Consider the following 21,952-nt stretch of genomic DNA (forward strand, 5'->3'; position numbering starts at 1 on the left):
ATGATTGCTCTTCCTAATCCCCTGTGGGCGTGGGGCATCTTACTAAGACAAACACTGCTTCCTTCTGTTCAGCACTGTTTGGAATGCAGGGTGGGAGAAGCCCACTTACTAACCTCTGAAAGAGACACAGCATGCTGGGGCCTCAGAACTAAGGGCCTTCTCAAAGCAGGTCCAGCAAGTTGGGCCTCCAGCCCAGCAGATGTCTACAGAGCATTGTCCCTTCAAATGCATGCTTCTCTCTCTCTCTCTCTCTCTCTCTCTCTCTCTCTCTCTCTATTTTTTCCTTACTCCCTTGTTTCCTTCACATGTGTGCTTGCATGCCATGAGGGTGCATGCATGGAGGCCAGAGGTCAACTTAGGAATCTTCTTCAACCATTTCCCATATAATGAACCTGGAGCTTAGAACAGACCCAAGGATCCTTCTTCTCCGTGTACCTCCTTGGTGCTGAGATTGCAGGGGTGACCCAGCATTTTACCTCAGTGCTGGGGCCTGCACTTAGTGTGTCACGCTTGCATGATAAGCGCTTTACTGACTGACCGATCTCTACCTTCCTCTTAGGTCCCTTTACTGGCTAACGGTGGTGTCAGAGAGGGAAAATGGAGGACTACTCCAGCTTCTTTGCTGTCCTCATTCTCTCAGATCTTGAAACGGGATCTGTATAATCATGGAAGAGAAAGTTGTGCATGGGGAGATCCTACCTTCTCCCCCAAAAGAGTGGTATGAAACCACCCTTAACATTCTAGACGTGGAAATTGCTGACAATAGTGAAAACTGAAAATTAATTAGAAATCCCACTCCCGGTTTTTGCTCACTGGCTTAAGAGAATAGAATGTAAACTTTCTTGTCTTTAATCCCGAGGACACCAAGAATCACAGTTCAAAGGTCAATTATTCTTTTTAAGGACTGATAGTGAGATCTGAGTTCAGTGGTCTCAGACTTCGCTTTATAGACTTGAAACGTATTCCAGTAGGGCTGGAGAGAAGCATCCATAGTTAAGAGCACTGTCTGTTCTCCCATAGGGTCTGGGTTCAATTCCCAACATCTGTTGGTCCATTTTAGGAGATCTGACACCCCCTCCTAGCCTCCACAGGCATCTTGTATGCATGCAGTGCACAGACATACAAGGGAGAAAAACCAAAAAATGTAAAACATTACAGTAATTCTATGAAAGAGTTATCTTTCATTGTGCTCCTTAAAGAAGAGCTGCCCCTCCTCCAGTTGTGATGAGCAAAGCGTGCCAGGCTCAGTCTACCTCTCAGGGCAACCAGTTGTCCGTGGGCAGAAGACACGGCAGGCAGGGTTGTTGGAGCCCACAACCAGGAGCACATTGTCAGACCTGGGTTCATCTCTCGGGTCCCTCCCCATCATCCCTTCTGGTATTTTGTTTGTTTGTTTGCTTCCTTTGTTTTTATTTCAAATAGAATCACATTATTTCCCCTTTCCCATTCCTCCCCCCGACGCCTCCCCTGTCTTCCCCCTTTTGGAATGCTTTAGATCTGTCCAGTCTCTGATTGTTCACTGGCGTTCCATGGAGCGATTTTGAGAGTAAATTTTCCTTAGGTGGAGGTACCATTGACTCCAAACAATCAGAAGTTAAAAGTTTTTGGAGAAAGCTGGTCGCGTAAATGTTCTCACACTCTGTTTTTTAATGCCCTGTGATTTGCTGATTGCAGGATGGATCTTCTCCTTTGGATGCACTTTCACGGGAAGGAAATTTTTACCTCAATTCAACATGAGTGCAAAAACAGTTTTAAAGGCTGGATAATATCCATAGCGGTTACTTATAGTTGTTTTAAAATCTCGTCATTTACAAAATGCTTTTAATACACAGTACTTCACGCCAACAGTGTGGTTTAATGTTTTTTTATTGACTAATAAAACATCTTAAATAACGTTTAATATTTAGTCATGTTAATAACAGTTAACAACTTACACGTGTTAAAGGAGTAAACGAGGTGAGTGCTGCCATAAACCAGATACCCTGTAGCTGCCTTATATAACCGGCCTCCATTTCGAACAATACCTAAGGGTTAGATTTTGTCTCCACCCAATAGATTAAGAGAGAGAAAAGAGTGATTAGGCTTAGGTCACACACCCAGTCAATGACAAAGGCAGTGGACACGCCCTGGGTCCCCAATAATATTTACAGTGACTGTCTTAGCCAGCCAAAAGAACATCCCAGTCACTTGCAATTGCTATGGCTCTTCTCATACAGGGCTTGCAAAGAACTTCTTCTTTCCCAGAGAAAACTGCTGCCTTGAGGTCCAAACATGTATTCAGGACAATGAACATTTAAGCCTTATATGAAATCCATGGAGGAAAGACTAAGAACCAAACTCTCTGGACCGTGAGTAGAATATGAATTCTCTTCACAATAAACCAAACTCTTTCTTCTCAAAGAAGGCATTTTGTACATCATCACATGGAAACATGTGTGTGAATTTAGGACTGCTGGAGACCTAGGGGAACATATGGGCCCATTAATCATGAAATATTGATTGCGGATTGAAACAGTGAAACAGGTTCTCTGACACATGGGTTTGTTTGCTTGGTCCAAAGTGTTAAGCGAAGTAGCATGGAGCCCTGTTAACATTCATCTCCTTCCCTCCCTTTGTTGGCAGGTGAGTGCTCACCCAATTCACATATCCTCAGGTTCATGAATTATTAATCAAAGGAGCTAAAAAGTCAATCCAATCTGGTAAGATACAGTAGTTCTTGTGACTCCCAAACTTTTAAATAATGAATGGTTCATCACCTCCCCGGTGGATGTCAAGCAAGGTGACTGTCTAGAATCAAGCTCCCTCAGGAAACACAAGCTACACAGCCATGGGAAAGGCCGTTCTTAACAACAGCAAGCCCTCCCTGCTGTTTGTGGCCACTCTGAAGAGAGATCGTTCCATAAGCAGAAGGAGAGGTATCTTGAAAAATAAAAGGAAGAATATTTCTCTTGCCTTCTTTTCTTTTCTTTATCTCCCCCCCCCCATGACAGGGTTTCTCTGTATAGCCTTGGATGTACTGGACTTGCTTTTTAGACCAGGCTGGCCTTGAACTCACAGATATCTGCCTGTCTCTGCCTCCCCGAGTGCTAAGGTTACAGGTGTGCACCACCACAGCGTTAAAAACAGAAAAGTTTGTATTAATTATTGGGAAGAAAAAGATCACCTTTTAAACACTTCTTGGGTTGGGAGAATCCTCTGATATCTGCTCATCCTGAGCAGAAACTTTAAGAAAGGGATATAATGTACTAAGAAGGAGAAGTAAATGGCGTCCTGGGACTGTCTTCATTATAGTGAGCAGAGGGACTTCATGCCAAAGGGAAAGTGCTTGGTAGAGACAAGAAAACCAACCTGGAAGTCACTGGATGTATCAGACTGGGAAATCGGTAGAGAAAATGGTGATAATGTGGTTGAAGAAATAGAATTAACAAGCACAGATGAGTAAAAGGCTTGTTGGTCAAGATATGCTGATTCCTGGTCATAACTGGCTTATATCTTTATTACTATTTTATTATTTTATCTGAATGGGTAACTTGCTTGCATGTATGTCTGTGCTCTGCATGAGAGCATGTGCGCTTGGTGCCTGAGTAAACCAGAAGAGGGCATTGGATCCCCTAGAACTGGAATAACAGATGGTTGTAGGTTCTGGGAATTGAATGAACCCTGGTCCTCTAGAAGAGCAGTCAGTGCTTGCTTGTTTTATTTTTAATTAATTAATTTATTTTACATTCCAATTGTAGTTTCCTCTCCCTAACCTTTCCTCCCAGTTTCTCCCTCTCACCACTCCCACAATCCCTCTGTCTTCCCTTTCTTCTCAGAAACAGTTCACAAAAAAGAGAGACGTTTGTGAATGCCAACACACCTTGGCATGTCAAGCTGTAGGAGGACTAGGCACATCTTCTTTTGTGGCTAGGCAAGTTAGGGGAAAGGGATTCCAAGGATGGGAAACAGAGCCAGAGACAGCTCTTGCTCCTGCTGTTACGAGTCCCACATGAAGACTGACTTGTACCACTGTTACGTGTGTGCAAAGAGCCTAGGTCTGTCCCCAGTATGTTCTCTGTTTGGTGGTTCAGTTTCTGTGAGCCCCTATGGGCCCAGATTAGTTGGTTCTGTATGTTTTCTGGTGGTGTCCTTCACTGATTGGGGATGAGAGCAGGAGGGATCAAGTGGAGGAGGACAGAAGAAAAAAGTCTGGGGAATTGGTGGGAGTGTGTGTCTGTGGAATGAGCTAGAAACCTAGAATAAAGGAAATGTCCAAAAATCTATGAGGCAATCCTAGCTAAGACTCCTAGTAGGAGTAGATATGAGGCCTAAAATGGCCATCTCCTGTAACCAGAAAAGATGTCCAATGGAGGGAATGGGACACCAGCCGAGCCACAAAACCCAAGACCACCCACAATTTCTCCTGCCAACAAGACATTCAGGGAAAATGATGGAGCAGAAATTGAGGGTATGGCCAGCCAACGACTGGCCCAAGTTGAAACCTATTCCATGAGAGAGAGCTTACCCCTGACACTATTAATGATATTCTTTTATACTTGCAGATAGGAGCATTACAGTCATCTGGGAGGCGTCACCCAGCAGCTGGTGGAAATAGATGCAGAGACACACAGCCAAGCATTACATGGAGAATCTTATGGAAAGGGGGAGGGGAGAGGATTGAAGGAGCAGTCAGTGCTCTTAACTGCCTATCCATCTCTCCAGCGCCCCCCCCGCCAAAAAAAAAAAAAAAAAAACAGTTTTAGAAATCTCCACTGGTTTGTGCTGAGCCAGAAGAGCCTTTTGTACCTCTAGATGGGAGCCCCAAAGAGGATGAGAAAGGGCTCTCATCACTTGCTGATGCTTGACAATGAATTTGTTTGTTGGAGTCTAATGCATGCCCAACCGAGCTCTGAGTCCTCCCACAATCTCCAGGTCTCCAGGGCTGGCAATCACTGGCTGTCTTTGGGATTCTATCCTGTGTGTTTGGCTTAGCGGCTGTACTGTTCTTGGGGTAGATTTCTACAGGAGTGGTGGAATTCAGCAAGCAAAGTGCGCCTGTCTTGTTAACTACATGTCTGCCCCAAATCTAGTTGAGTGACTCAGTTAAACTGTCCAAATGCTCAAGGATTAATAAGGAGCCCCAAACACCAGCTATTTCCTACTGCTTCCTATGTAAGCACTGCTAAATAAAACACAAATTACCTGGTGACTCTGTATTCTAGACAAGCAACATATTTCTAAGTATCACCACCATGTCCCAAACATTACTTAGGATACACTAAGAAAAAAAAAATGTTATTTGGTGTTCTCAAATTTTAATTGAACAAGGCATCTTATGTACTTTGTTTGCAGTCTTACCAAGAATGCAAACTGAAATCACAGGCCATTACCCTGCTGAGAAATTGTTCCCAGTAGACAAAAATCTTAATGAGGGTACATCGCACACCAACGGCTTTGCATTCTCCTCCTCCCTCCCTGGCCCCTGACCTTTCTAGTTTCTTGGGCAGTCACTTCTGCAGGCTTGCTACCCATGCAGGTATAAACTGAACCAGATTCTTCCCAGCTCATTTGACACTGTGCCCCAAACCACCATCTGTTATTAGAATAACATACAGACTATATTCCCTGCTACAGGTAAGGCTAGAGCTGATTGCAGGGCAGAGCAGGATGTATGTAGGTTATATGCAAATGTGTCATTTTGGATGAGGAACCTGAGGACTTCCTGGAATCAGTCCCCATGGGTACTGAGAAAATACTGCACACCCATTGGTCAGAACTGAGTTCCTACCCACCCATTCCTCCTCCTCTGGAAACCTAATTCCTGGAAGTAAAATCCATTGATTCTGGCAGAGTCGATATCTAGCCCTGAGTCTTTCTAACAGATGTCCTGTTTTGATGAGGGTGAACCTGCACCTTGGAGAGGTTGGGGACAACCTTGGAAACTGTATGTATGTAGGGTGTGTATGCACATCACAGATGCTGGCTCCTGTGATGTGTAACAGGAGCCCTCTAGAAGTGCTGTCTAGCTTCACTCTCCTTTTGTCATTTTCCCTTCTCTTCCCATAGAATCTGAACGCCCTCTCATGCCAGCTCACACTCTTCTCTCTGATGCCATCTAAGGCATGGGCCCTGTCACTCCTGTCACCTGTGCAAAGCCTGGGCTGCCTCCCCCCCCCCACAACCCCACCTCCCTTTCTCCCTTGCCTTGCCTTGGGTCTGTGACCGCAGAGGTGAGCTGCTGGCCTCTGAGTGCCACTTTCTCAGTGGGGGCACTTCCTCCCCTGCAAGCTGCTTTGGCAAATTGTTTATCTCTCTCAAGGATAGTAAGAGAGATCCTATCAGTGAAACTCTATCTGTCTGGGCACAGATGTCTGCTGCCCTGGCAGGCTCCTGTTCACCCTGCTGTGCCCTACCATTCTCAGGTCTTCCTCCTCCTTCTCCTCCCCCAAACCTCCCCTCCAATTCTGCAGCCAGGGAGGAGAAACACAGTGAGGCAGAGCATGAAGCTGCCTCTGGGAACCTAGGAATGGCCAGGGTCTTCCAGCAACCGTCACCAAGGGTCATGTCAGGAGGGGACAGGATGCAGGACACAGGAACCCAGATGGCAATCCAGATAGCAGCTTTTTTTTTCCCCAGGCTGCAGAGGCAAAGGGTGGTGGGATTTTGTATGTGACTAATTTAAAATACCCAGAGCAGGAGGCCCCTGTGCTGCCCTCTAGAACTTTCTCCAGTGAAGGTAATTTATATTTGGGCTATGCTATTCATTATCCCCCAGCCACAGGGCAGGGGCTGTGGGGGAATAGAGACTTCTCCAGCAATAAACACAAGGCTGGAACTTTTAACTTTTATTTTTTTATTATTATTTAATTGAGATTTGAATGAGCTAGCCTGTCAGCCTCAGTTTCAGGTGCTGGTGGATGAGCATGGGGCATGCCTCAGACACGCTTGCTTCCCTCTGCCACTGCTAGGGCCAAAAGCCTTGGCTGGCTTGCCACTTCCTAATCCACTTGCTCTGCTTTGCTGTCCTCAGATACAATGAATAACTTTTTCCCTGCCTTCTTTCTTGGAGTCTCCATGGCATGGGCTGAGCTTGCTGTAGGCTAACATAAGCAGCAAAGCCCAGCGGGATGGGGCTGGGAGGTGTCTGTGTGCTCATTTTTTCTAGAGGAGATGCTCACCCACATGCAAGGCTCCAAAGAGATGAGAGAATCCCCAAGGCCACTGGGTGACTATGGCTGTTTTATGACTATATCAGGAGGGGTAACAGAATCATGGGTGGGGACACTTTGATTTCTGAAGAATCCAAATTTCAATATCAAAGTCATCAGATGGCTCTGGTAGGTGACACACCTTTTTGGATCCCTCTTCCTTACCCGAATTGTCATCAGTGGGAATAATAGGAGGTTCTGTGTTTTCTGTGCCAGGCACCATGCCCAGGGTACCAATGAATGCTGGTCCCTACCCTTCCCCTTAGACGATAACCACTAGTGTGGATATACAATTTGGGAGGAATGACATCTTTCACATGCCTGATGGAGGGCTATTTTGTCTGATTCAGGCTCCTGTGGTGTCTGATGGAATTCCACTGTTCCTAAACTCCTGTCAAATGCTTCGACATTTCTAGACTTAAGTTATTCTCAGTTCCATTGGGTTTCTTTACATGCAGCAAGCAAAGTTTCCATCTCTTAAGAAAAGGGGCTTGTAAAATCATATTTAAAAGACCTTAAAAGGTTTCCTAGACATCAAAAAGTCCTAAAAATAATATTTTGATGATCTGGTTGTTAGCAAATCAGGAACATGTGGATACAATTTTAATCAGTGTGCATGACTCCTTGAATCCCAGGATGGGACAGGGGCTTTATCCCAACACACTTGAGGTTTTACTGCACTCAGAGCATTTGAGAAATGCTTTGTGACATGGAACCAGGCTTAGATGGAACAGAGCATAGTCTGCCTGCTCCTTTGCTAATGTGGAAGGAAACTTGAGTCAGGAAGAGAAACACAGCTTTACCCAGATCTTGTTTGGAACAGTTTGCCCCTGAAGATGCTAAGGCCCTAAGAACCTTGCCTGGTCCCTGGAAGCTGGGAGGAGGTTGCAGATGACAACAAGGTGTAGCTTTGCAGGTGACTTGGTGACATCATTCCCACAGAGAAGACAGAGCAATCTGACAGCTGCCCCCATCCACAGGTAGCAAGAATGACTACCTCAGGCTGGGCAAAGAAACCCCTCAGGATCGATTCAGGTGACCAGAAACTCTTCACACACCCAGAAGCATGAAAGACAGAGAGGTACCACATATATATATATATAAATGCACAGGCACACAGATGCACACACACACACACACACACACACACACACACACACACACACATACACACACACACACACAGGCCCAGGCACACAGATGGGCCCTGGGGAGAAAGAAAAGTCAGGGAATGTGTTGGCATGTTTCCAGCACTAACCTACGCTCTCCTTTCCACATGCTTCAGTCTGCTTTCCCATTCTTACAGGGAATTCAAGTCAGCAAGCTAAGTGCAAAGGAGAGATCTCTCTCTCTTCTCCTCTGCTCCTCTCTGCTGTCACTTCCTCTCCTTTTTCCCCTCTCCTTCCCTCTCTTCTCCCCTCCTCTCCACTCTCCTCTCTTCCTCTCTCCTTTCTCCTCCCCTTCCCTCTTTTGCCCCTGGTTCCTCCTCTCATTTCCTTTAATCACTGAATCTTTTCTCTCTCTTTTCTTTCTGATACTCTCTGCTGTCTCTTCCCTCCCTTCTGTTCCCCTTCCTTGTCTGCTCCTCCTTTCCCCTTGTTCTGGTGTCTTGTTCTCTTCCTACTCACCCCTCTCCTCCATCTTCTTTGCATCTTACTGGCACACCTACTCTCTCCAGCACACTCTTCTCAAATCAAATGCCAGTGTCATCTATAGTCCTACTCAGGTGAAGCTAAGCTCAGCAACCCCAGACCTTGCCTGTTCTTACCCTTGCTGCTGGAAGCAGGCTGTCCTATTAGCAGCTGAGGACTGGTCCAGTTCAGGAACAGGCCTGTGTACAACAGGAAGTAGGAAGTTCCAGGAGGGCAGAGTGGCCTCTGGAGCTCCTGCAGTAAGGCCCAATGTTTGGGCTTGGGGCTTGAGATGAAACTTGCCTGTGCCTGGCCTGAGGATCAGAGGTGATGGGGCTGACCTCAGAATGGCCCCTCTGAGGATGTGCCTGCCTTGTCCATCACACATTCATCCCAGGGCTGAGTTGGTATCAAGAGTACCTCATACCTGGACTGATGCTCCATGGATCCAGCCACAATCAGTAGGAACGGGACTTCCAAGGACTTCAGGGAAATTTGTTTTCCTGAAGTGGAATTTGCTTTCACCTTTAAACTTAGTTTTGTTTTAATAATAATAATAATTTAATAATATAATACAATGATAATATATTTCGTGTTATAGTATAATTATATATATATTACATATTATTATAAACAACAACAAATATTATTATTATTTGTTATTGTTGTAGTTGTTGCTTTTCTGTGTAGCCCTGGCTGTCCTGGAACTCACTCTGTAGATTAGGATGCCCTCAAACTCACAGAGAGCCATTTTGCCTCTATCTTTCTAGTGCTGGGATGCTGCCACCATCACCCTGCTAAATTTATTTTTATTTTTAATTTAAATTATTTTAAACTGATACTTAAAAACAATGTCATGCAAATAGTTCAACATGTGTACAAATTAAGTAAGGCTTAGTTAAGCTGGGTTAAATATGTGCTTCTTTGAATATTTTAAATTTTTATGAAAACATTTAAATTAGTTCCTTAGCTTCTCTCTCTCTCTCTCTCTCTCTCTCTCTCTCTCTTTCTCTCTGTGTGTGTGTGTGTGTGTGTGTGTGTGTGTGTTGGGGTGGAGGGGCTTAGTCCAGTACAGCCTTTAACTTTTTCTGTAATGAAGGCTGTCCTTGATCCTTTCACCTTTATCTCCAGTGCACTGAGATCCCAGGCCTGGCTTAAGCTCTTTACAGTATTCCTCTGGAGAAATGAGTTAGTGGTTAAAGGCATTTGGCTTCTCCTTCAGAGCTGGGTTCTAAGCACCCACGTGACAACTCACAACTGTCTCTCACTCTAGTTCCAGGGGATCCCATGCCATCTTCTGGCCTTCATGAGCTCCGGGCATGCACAGGGTGCACAGACATACACGCAGTCAAATACTTATGCACATAAACTAAAAATAAACAAAAGCTTAAACTAACAGCACCTCACAACTTTCATACTTGCTGCTTCTTACTCCCATGTGGTGTGACTTAGCTCCTACTGATCCAGCTCTCCCCATCTATCTGCCCCTCCCACCACTCTTCCTAACTCCTGATAGCTCCACTCCACTCTCTGCCTCCGTGACATCAACCTTTTAAAAGCCAACCTGAGGGTGAGGTCACATGGCACTTGCCTGCCTATGGCTGCCTTATTTCCTATAGGTTCTTCCTTGTCGTCACAATGGGGTAGAATTACAGAGAACTGGTCCCATCAGATTCATTGCATGAGCTAAAAAGCCCACGTCTGCAGAACACACCACATGTGCCCAGCACAGCTGGCAAGTGTAGCGTGCACAGTATCCTTCATGGCCGGCCATTTTGGGATATTTGCTGTGGAAACCAACACTTACCAGGGGCAACTCTGAGGAAGACACAGGAAATTACGGGTGTAGGTTGCAGAGGCTCATCCAGCTAGAGGTGACCTAGGAGCCCTAGATTCCTGACAGTGTAGTAGAATGGCACAATAGTGGGTCCTAGGACAAAGCACAGATACGGGTGCTCGTTGCTGAGTTCCTACCATCACAGTAAGTACTGTACTCAGTACCGTCCTGCCTCTTCTCCTCTCCTGAAGAACTGTTGCTCGGGCACCAACACCTCCTCGTCACAGAGGAGGAAGTGGAGGGTACCTAGGGAGTACTGGCCGGTAGAAGGACTCAGGGCAGGGAGATTAAGACACAGTGTCCACACAACTTGGAGAAGCAGCTTATGCTGAGAGTCAGATAAGGGGGTACTACAAAACGACTCATCTTTTCTAACTAATGATACACCAACTGTTTTTTTTTTCTCAAGTCTAATGTCATCAGCAGAACAATGACTCCGACATTAATGATTATTACTGCTAATAATAACAATCATAGGGTGAGCAGTTACAACAGTTCATTGCCACCTTGCTTGTTTCTTATCTTCTATTATTTATTTCATTACTTATTTGGCCACTGTGATATTTGCGTGCAAAGCATGTTTATCTGTCAGTGAGGGTGTGTACAGGGGGCTGAGCCTGTATGTGATTGACGTCAAAAAGGTTTTCCTCAGTGGCTCACCATCTTTTTTTTTTTTTTTTTTGAGCCATTTTCTCACTGAATCTGAAGCTAGCCTAGTTGGCTAGTGTGCTTGTCAGCCCAGGCACCTTTGAGAGTCACTGAGGCCAGAGATGCTATTGTCTCTGTCTCTGTGGTCTTCAGTGTGAGACACCTTTCTACAAGAGGGAACTGATTAGCTGAGAAAAGTGGTTTGTTCAAATAAAAAGTTCATGGCTACAATTCAGCATCCTGCCCCCATTTCAAGGTTCCTTCCACCACATCCCACCCCAGGCTGACAGTGAGGATCTCAGGAGACCCTTAGAGGTCTCATCATTCCTGATTTTATCCATGGAAAGCTGTAGATCAGGTTCAGGTATTTGGGACCAAGACCTCAGCAACTGAGATGTTGTCCTGTCCAGTTTATGACAGCGTAGATGACAGACTGACTGATGACCTTTTCTATTTGCAGGTTGCCCTTAGAATTGGAAAGAAAATTCGCACCCTCTTCCATGCCATTTGGGCTGAGTTTTGGGGCTGCAGGTTCTACGTGAGAGAGTTAGGTTAGCCTTTTTCTTCTGGGGGTAGAGGAAGCACAGCAGAGGAGGAAGCTCCCATCCCTCTGAACCCAGGCCTCAGCTCTGCATTCTCATCCCTGCATCCTAACTTACCCTCGTACTTCTCCACCGGCCTCCCAGCCTCTCTGAGGGGCCCTAGGACCCCATTAAGCATTTTTCCCGATAGTGTCACTTCTTCAAAGCAGAATTTCTGAAGGGCTCTCTGCCTGATCTCTGCTGTGTGATGTCAACCAGATTATTTCCTCCTATCCCTAATCCCAGTTCCTTACCCAGCTGGACCCCTGACCTCTGACCTGTAGCTCAACCTCTTGGCTCCTTCTGAACACCCACCCAACTTCAGTGATTGCTTTCATCTTCCCAGCTTGCTTCTTCTGTAGGCTGGAGCCAAGATATAGCACAAGGCACATAGTCCACAGGCAGCATGTAATAGCACATGGGTGAGCTCCTGCACAGACAGCATAGGACAGGGCACAGGCAAATATCCTACATTCAGTCTAAGCACGCAGGTGAACCATATATAAAGTAAATGTGTACATGACAAAACACAGTGGTATGTAGCAAACAGGTACACAGATCACAGATGATCACATAAGAAAACAGAAGCAGGAAGTTCAAACACCACACAGGTGAATGAGGACACAGACTTCACTGAGCCGCCCTCAGGAAAGTGTGCACAGATGGCCCATGACAGTACATAGCAAGCATGTGGGTGGATAGCACATTATCCCACACAAGGAACGTGAGCATAAGTAGGCCGCAAGAGTTCACAGGTGCGGTGTTGAGGGCTGACAGTCTTCCCCTCTCTAATAGGGCTGCATGTACAAATGTCCTCATGGAGACCTGACCACCTCCATGTCTTTCCTTTATCTTATCTTCAGCTTGTTTGCAATGTGAGGCAAGAATGTTCCTTGGACACAGCAACCAGGTAGCAGCATGGATGGAGAGGCAGGCTGGAGCCTCCGGTGTCTGAGCTTGGACTTTCCAGCCAACAGAAGCATGCAGAATGAAGCCATGTTGTTTGTCAATGAGTGAGACTCCTGAACTCTCTGCCACAGCCCAAACCAGATGAACAGGGCAAAAGGAATCAGTGGTATTACCAACAGAGATACCTAAGCAAGGGTCTGTGTGACATGTACGTTACATACATACATGAACTTAGATATTAACAAACTTACAGAAAACACAGACAGCAATCACTCACAGTGGGAAGATGGGGAGAAGCCTTGGATGACGGCACCATGGAAGACATCACATCACTAGAAAGATCCCGGTAAGCCTGAGACCACAGGGTGAAGATAGGCAGCCAGGATTAGGACTCTCTTTCAGGAGGGCATCAGTAGGGTGAGCTCACCCTGGCAGGGCTGTCCAAGGCAATGAGGTCAGCATGCTGTCTCGCTCTGTATCAGCAGGAGCTAACTCACCATCTCCACACTCCTAAGGCCTGTGGGTCTGAAGGCTGAGGAGGGGTACCTCAGACAAGTGCTTGCCTTGCAAGTGCAAGGCTAAATTCAGTCGTCAGGCAGTGACAAGAAGCTAGGTGCCTTGGTGGACTTACATAATTCAAATGTTGGGACAGCAAAGTCAGGCACACCCTTGGAGATCACTGGCCAGAAAGCCTATCCCACACTCAAGAAACCTTGTCTTTAAAACACACAAAAAGAATGGTGCCTGAGGAACAACAGCTGGCTTTGTCTTCTGGCCTCTATATTCACACACACACACACACACGCACACATACACGGCATGTGCAAGCACACACACATGTCTACACATATGCACACACAAAGAAGAGTAAATCTAGTGGGCTGTGCATGATGGATCGAGTCCCCCTCCAGTGCAGGAATGTAAGGAGATGCTACAAGAGTCTGAACAGGTGTCCAAGAGGGGTGCGAATGCTAGGTGTGGCTAAAGTGGCTGGCACTGAAACTCCACCCCTCCCAGTATCAAAATGTTCTCTTCCAGAAGTCTCTGTAGTACCACATGCGGGCACAGCTGACCAGATGGACCTCACAACGCTGAGGAACAGCTAGGTGGAGAAGGGCACTGCAGACACCCACAGCATACAGGGGAATGGGCAAAGCTGGGCCTGGCTTACTGCCTACCAAAGGCAATCACAGTGGCAGTATCTTGTACTGACTGCAAAATCCCAGAACTCAGCAAGTAAATAAGTCCATCCATAAATTTATAGGAGCCTCTGTTGGCCTGTTATTATTGTCCGCCGATAATAGAAAACTAGAGATGACTGCATTGGAAAGAAAACACCACTGTCTCTTTGGTACATCAAAAATCATCCCCTGTCCCCTCCCACTGCTAGGTGAGGGTTTTGGAAAGATGCTGGCATCATAGCTGCTGTTAGACTAGTCTCCTGATGTCAGATTATGACAAAAGAGGCCCCAATCTATCAATCTAAACTCTGTTCAGAAATTCTCAGTTTTACACCGGTGAAGTGAAATGGACCTTTATTACCATTCACAGCAAAATACTCAGCTCTTTAGATGAAAACAAAAATGCAGAATGTGGTTAAAATGTAATGATATTTGGGAGGGAAAGATTACCACACTTGATTCTAGAGATCTTGAGACACCTCTGCTACAAAGAAATAGGATGCCACTGGCTCCAGAGCTTCTGAACACTCTGAAGAGACACATGGAAAATGGATGGGGCTTAACTTATCACCCTCTGGGATAGCTAATTTTTATTGGCAACTTGACAGTATCTAGAACACCTAAAAACTGAGCCTCTGAGCATGCCCATGAAGGAGTTTCTAGGTAAGGCAAACTGAAGTGGAAAGAACCATCACACAGCACCGTTTCATTTTCTACATTCCCAGACTTAATTTAAAAAATGAGAAAGTGAAGCAAATACCAGCATTCATCTCTCTCCACTTCCTGTCTGCAGATACAATGTGACTAGCTGCCTCACGCTCTTGCTTCTGTGACGTCGGTGCCCTAAGGGATTACACCTTGAGCTGTGATCTGGAACAGACCCTCCCTTCTTCAAGTTGCTCTTGTCAGATGTTTTGACCAAGCCATAGGGAAAATGACTAAGACACCCCACCATCTCCAACACCCCGTGTCTCTTCCTTATGCCTGTGTTGGGTGCATTGGCACCCACAGGGCTGATCTGTCCTTTAGAGGGTGGGGCATGGCTCTAGAGTGTTTGTGTTCTTAATCTGCAGAATGCTGATGAGCACGTTGCCACTCAGAGGGGGAAATGTAGGAATACAGGAGAACCACAGTTGGAGTTGGTAGCCCTGGAGGCTCTTGGCACTGGCTTCTGGAATTCCAGGGGGCCCGCTCATCCTCAGTAGAGACATTTGTGCCTACACACTCTATGCCTGCATATGTGTTTATTTTTGTGTTCATGTGTGAACATATACACAGTTATATGTGCATGTAGAGGCTAAAAGTCAATGTTGAGTGTCTTCCTCAGTAGTTCCCTGCTGTATTTTTTGAGACAGCGTCTCTCACGGAAGCTGAAGCTCACCTATTCAGGCTCAGTGGTCAGCAGGACTTGCCTGAGATTACAAACGGCTTTGCTGCTCTGAGCTTTGCATGCTTTCTTAACCCTTAGGGCATGCTGGAGTAGTAAGCATTTGGCTAACTTGCCTGTACCACAGCCAACTCAATGGAGATTTTGGTCCTAGTTAAAGAGTCTGGTGGAAGTCTCACAAAATCCTACTGGAAGAGTTTTGCTGTATTACCAACAACCTCTGCTTTAGTGTTTAAGATCTTCCCACAGTCTAAAGCGTGCATCCACTTGGGAAACCTGGGCTCACCTGATGCCGGCTTCCAAGCTTGGACACCATAATTGTGCCTAAGAGCCATCTGTGAAACATCTGAGGTAGGATTATCAGTACTGACCTGGCCTCTTGGAATCCACCCACCTTACCAAGAGAGCCCCCCCCCAACCCAATTTGTTGCTGGCCTGTTTGAGGAAGCCCTCATCCATCTGTTGATCCCTGGGAACCTCTGGTCCCCACTGTCTCAAGGTGTCCCAGGAGAGGCAACTTGGGTAATTACCATGCTAAGACAAAGTGCTAACTGAACACCCCAGTAACCCTTTGGTTTTCTCCTTTCCCATGGCCATGGTAATGAAGCAGGAAGGCACTGGGGGAGTAATCAGATATGACTCAGGGTCAGCTAAGAGGTGGTTTGTGGTCAGGTGCCCAGCAGATGGGTTCCAATTACCTGGCTTTAATTTCACCTAATTGGTGGGCCTGGATTACCTCAAGCTCATGGGACTGGGAAGTTTGTGGCTCTGGCTATTAGCACTGAAGGAAAGGATGACTTGACCCCATGGGGAAGAGAAGGGTAGAGGAAGAAAGGACCTGACTATGGGGACCAGATAAGTAAAGGGCGGGTTAAGCTCTCCAGCCTCCATTGTGGACATCTGGTGAGAACTGGCCATGAGTTCTCTACAGAGGATGGAAGAGAGTTTGAATCCTGAAGGGTGAAATTGGGCCAACCTTGTCTCTTTCCTGTTGTTTGGTTTTGGTTTTATTTTAGCTACAAATACATTTATGCACTTGAACAATTTCCAGATACTTGCCAGACTGCTAGATTTCGGAGCTCCTCTAGCATGAATTTAAGTGTCCACATGCATGAGCTTATATAATGCTTAAATGACCCCCATGAGCTATTGATTTTAAGCCATTAGCTTGTGGCTGTGAATACTGATGGGGAAAGATGAATGAAGCTGTATGATATGACCTATGACTCTCTTACCTCATGTCCACTGGCATAACAAAATGCATGAGATGGGAAAATTTAAAAATACGTTGTCTTGGTTCAGGCTTTTGGAGGGTGAAAAGTCCAACATCAGTTAGCCAGCCCTTGTGAGGGCCTCATGCTGTTTTCACTGGCAGCAGAAACTAGAAGCAAGCGGACAAGTGTGGAAGAGAGAGAAGGGGGCTGTGCACGAAGAAGGGGTGTAGGCCCACAGGAAAACACTGCTCCGTTGGTTAACTCTCCATGGCCAAAACACCTCCCACCAGGCTCCACCTCCCATTGCTGTCCCACTAAGGAATCAATGCTGTAACATGTGAAGTCTGGGGAGTCAGACCCAAATCCGAGCATATGGCCCCTCTTGGAAAGCAGGACTCTGCTTTCAGTCTGCGCTCAACTGCCTCAGTTGTTGTATCACTCTATGCCAAGCTCACACACAACCTCTTCTCTGAGGACTGTGTCAAGCGCCTCCACTTCAGTAGAGCCACTATTTATCTCTCCCTAGTTTATTTGTCATTCCTTTATCCATTCACTTAGAGCCAGATCCTTGGGTCTGACTTAGCCTGAGTGTGCTGTATACCAAGCACATACTAGACACTCCGTATACATGTGTTGAGCGACTCAGTGAGCACTGCAGTGATTGGCAGCTGGCTTCCGGGGCTTTCCCATTGAAGGCAGTGTAGAGCCTAGAGAGATAAACAGTATGATAGGAACATCCACACCGGGATGGGAGCTTTAATAAGCGCTAACAGCAAAGGGTATATGCCGTGAACATCGATGAATGCATAACTACAAAAAATTAAAGAGCCTAACATGGCGTCGGGCACCTTCGGAGCGTTCAGTGGACAAACTGCTTTGTGTTTCCCCGCTGATATCAACTCCAGGGAGGAGAGGTGCATGCTTGGCTTTCAGAGTGGAAGGGAGGTAAGCGTCTGTATGTTTGTGTTGATGTGTGCACACGCTTGTGCATGCATGCGCACATATGTGCACACACGCACACGTATGTCCTTAACTGTATGTATTCCTGGCCACTCGTCTGTAATGGATCATAATGAATGTTTTTAGAACAGTGTTTCTCAGCCTGTGCGTTGCTACCCGTTTGCTCCTGGTCAAATGACCCTTTCACAGGGAGCGCACATCAGATATCCGCACATCAGATATTTACATTATGATTCACAACAGCAGCAGAGTTAGTAATGAAGTGGCAATGAAACACTTTTTTGGTTGGGGGGGTCACCACAACATGAGGGACTGTATTAAAGGGCTGCAGCATTAAGGAAGACTGAGAACAACTATTCTAGAAGGAAAAACAAGGGCTTGAGACTAAGAGTCTGTCAAAACGCCCCCTTGAAGCTTCCGAAGTGCTTTGATAAGGCATTCTGAGTTACTCTGTAATCTGACTTTAGCCTAAGAAGTGTTCTGTGGGAAGGCCAGGAGACAGAAAACTCTCTACCTCTGCCTGCTTGAGAGCTTAAAGCCCTTGCTGGACTCAGGGCGGCCAGCCTCACTGCCTGCAGAATGAAAAGACTCCTAGCTCGTGAAGAACAGCTCACTAAAGGCTCTGTGGCAGTTGAACCCTGAACAGTCTGTTTCTGCATCTGCAAAATGCGAATGACTGTCACACCAAGAGAGTTAGCGTGACTTCCAAAAGAGAATAGTTTCTACAGATCAGGTCTGGTCCACTGAGTGCCCCAGAAGGCTGGTGAATGTACTCTTCTATCATCTGTGAATTTGCAGTGTATGGCCAACGATGACCCCTGCACCTCCCTCTGTATTATGTAATCATCACCACAACCAACTGAACAACTCTCACCCTCAGGTCCCTGTGCTTCTCAGGTGGCCACTGATGGAGCTCGGCCCCCAGACAGTTTAACCACACTGGGGCCACCTGGTACTTGAAGTACCTCAAGGGCCTTCATAAAACTGCTGGGTGACCACAAAAGCAACCACCAGTTCCTCTGGCGCCTGGCCCAGCAGCATGTACCCGCCCTGGGGCTCTTGTAGGGGAGGCAGGGGCAGGGGGAGGATGATGTAGCACTTTGTAGCTCTATCCCTAGCAGTCAGGGGATAGGGGCCTCTGGGCAAGTTGTCACTTCTTCACAGAAACCTGCTCAGGTCAGCCCCTGGAAAGCCCCACCAGGATGAGGGTGCTGGTGCTCTCTCTTCTTCCTATGTAGTCACAGAAAGGGGCTGTCAGCCAGGGACTAAGAAATTAAGTTTTTGAATTAAGAATATCTGTGACTTGCAAGAAATGTGGGTGGCCTCACAGACAAGAGCCTCTATTACTGACCCTTACTGGACAGCCTTAAAGAGACAAAGCACATGCCTAAAAGCATAGCCTTGTTGGAGAAAGGTGTGTGTGTGTGGAGGGGAGGGGGACCAAGGACTTAGATATTTGGGGATAACCCTGAGCCTATGTTGATACTTTTTGTCTCTTATCGAAATCTCAGGTCACCTAAAATCTGACTGTCTGCCTCATTGTGCTCTGTCACCCGATCCATCTCCTTCTCGGAAGCCCAGAGGACTCTGATAACTAGGTTAATCATAACCTGACCCAGGCTTGAGCCCCAGTACCCCCAGACTGCCCGTTTAGGGTGGCTGCCCTGTTCTTCTTGTATGGTCTTACTCTAGTGGGCACAAAGCTGGGAATACACATTCAAGCAAACCCACAGGCATATACCAGCAGTTACCCAAAAGCTAAGTTGAGAAGAGAGGTTCTGAGCATTACTGACACCCAATAATGTTAAGAAAGGCACAATTCCTTGTGTGCAGCTCAAGGCAAGAAAGGAGACTCAAGCACCACACAGTCTAAAGAAGATACGGGACCATCAAACAAATCAGAGCCGGAAAGTAAAATTGAGACGCCCTAGAGCACTGGTGACAGCTGTGGGGCTCAGCACCTGCCTTCCTCAGAGAACTTGGGTGCCCGTGCTTCCTTGTAGGAGGATGACACCAGGAAGATGAAAATGTCTGTTCACATCTGCGAAGGTCCAGAATTGAGGGTTAGTGGCCAAGATTCCATGGGATGACACCCCTGAAGAAGGAAGAGGGAGAGCCAGGCCATGAGGCTTCCCATGCCCAGCACATCGGCACCATGGCTCTGACTGCAGCTCCTGTGCACAGAGGAAGAGGTAGGACAGAGGATCGATCCTGTGAAAAGGACCTGGGACTTTACAAACCAGGCAGGACTCAAGGTGTTCTAGGAAGAATGGGGACAGTCATGCTACTGCACACACAGCAAATGAGAAGAAAAAGTGAGATTCCACGAATGAGCACACGGAGCTTCTGAAATCCCCTGGTGCAAGGGCCCTCGGTGGTGCTCTGCTGGAGTGACAGGGTCCCTGAACCCTTTCCACATGATCCAGAAGCCTCTGCCGGCCTTCGTCCTGAGGGTTTCACTGGAGGTGGAAGTGTGTGTGGTTTTTTGTTTTGTTTTTGTTTTTGTTTTTTCCATTACATTACAATTTGCAAGTCAGATCCAGCCCCAGGCCTCAGTTGTTTATCTGAAGGGAGGACATTTCAGAGAACCTCGTCTTGTTTCATCATTCAGACAGAGTGAAGAAGGATGGACACATGTTTGTGCTGCACAGCCCTGTCAGCAGTGTGGTCTGTCGGCTTCTCTGTGCCGCTTGCCTTACTTCCCTCTTGGTGCTGCAGGACATGGGGGTTAGAAAGGAACATGTAGAGAGAAATATTCCAACCTTGGGTGCACTTATTGAGCACTTACTATGTGCTATGCTTGACCCACAATCTAAAGAAAGACGGTTTCAGGCCCAGAGCCTAACTCCTAGCACTCCGGCCCGTGAGTATTTGTTTTTCTCTAACTGATGGGATCTGTCTCTAGCAAGTCACCGAGACACTCTGAGCCTCAGTTTCTCTTCTTTGAGAGGAGAGATGATCTCATTCTGCTCTCTCTTCACAGCCTGCTGAGGGGAGGCACACACAGGAAACAAGCCTTGGGGGCAGAGCCTACTTCGGAGGAAGGGAGGGAGGTTCACACACTAGCCTTCTCCTAGTCCCACACCCTTCTCAGCATTGACATCTTCCTATCCTTCCCATGCACTTGGCGTATTAAAAGCATAATGTTTGATTTGTTGCTGTTATTATCATCACCATCATCACCATCATTATTATGGTCACCCCCATCATCACCATCATTATAACTATTACTACTATTTGAGATGGCATCTTATGTATTCCAGGCTGGTTTTGAACTCCCTGTGTAGCTAAGCATGTCCTTGCATTTCTGATTCTCCCGCCTCTGCTCACCGGGTGGTGGTATTGCAAGCATGCCTCACCACACTCGCTTTACACCTAAGGTGCTGGTGACTGAACCGCATGTCAGGAACACAGTCTAGCAGCTGAGCTACATCTCTAGCCCTGAACTCCTTTTTATCTGAATAAGGAGGCCACCAGGCACTCCTCAAAACAGAATGAGCTTTTCTATGTGAATGGATCCATGGCCCCGTGTGAGACAGCTCAAGGCCACGTGGCCTTTGGCGTTCAGAATGATCCCCGTTTAGAACGATAAGTGGTTGCATGCATTAGTGTTATTTAACGCCCCCAGTGGGACCTGGGGCTAGGCCTTGCAATCAAGCACAGTGATATTTCTGCAGAAAAATGTATGAACATGTGCACGGAGTGAAATAAACAGGGGCTATAAACAGCCGGGTGTCAGTTGGGGTCAATTTTTGCTGCCTAATAAGTTCAGGTCAGGCCGGTTGTGACAGCCAAATAAGTCATCGACTGTAGACTTTCCAAGTGCCTGGGCCTTCAGGATTACAAAGAGGTGATGGAGGACATCCATGACAGATGAGAGTCTATTGCCCTCCAGTCTCTGTGCTAAGGACACCCAGGTGATGAGTCACCAAGGCCACAGGTACAGATACTCCCCCTCCTTGCAGTGGAAGAAAAGTTGAGCCCTGCACAGGAAGCTGTAGGTATAGACAAGCTGGAGGATGCCTTCCACCTAACTTGACTCTAACAGGCTCTCAACCTCAATATTTGACAATGCCTATGGCTATCAACTGGGAGTTATAAGAGTCAGTATGAGAAGTGGAGTGAATCCTGGGAACAGAGCTGTGGCTCACTCTGGATTTCAATACACACTTCCTTCCAAACAGGAAGTGGCAGCAGTCTCAACCTATGGGATGTCAGGAGACAATAACACACAGGCACACTGATTTCTTCTGCTGGGCTCCAGGACTAACCAGACTGGAGTCCTGGTCAAAGCTTTTTCCTGCTGGTCTTGTCCTGAGCCTGGCTCCGTCAGCATCTCTGACTCCACTATCAGCTTTATTTTCTACTGGAGTCAACTGAATAGACTTCTCCTTTGCAGAAACCCTCTAGAGCATTA

The sequence above is a fragment of the Psammomys obesus genome, unplaced genomic scaffold (assembly GCF_907164565.1).
Source record: "Psammomys obesus unplaced genomic scaffold, mPsaObe1.curated_primary_1811, whole genome shotgun sequence".
Classification (NCBI taxonomy): Eukaryota; Metazoa; Chordata; class Mammalia; order Rodentia; family Muridae; genus Psammomys; species Psammomys obesus.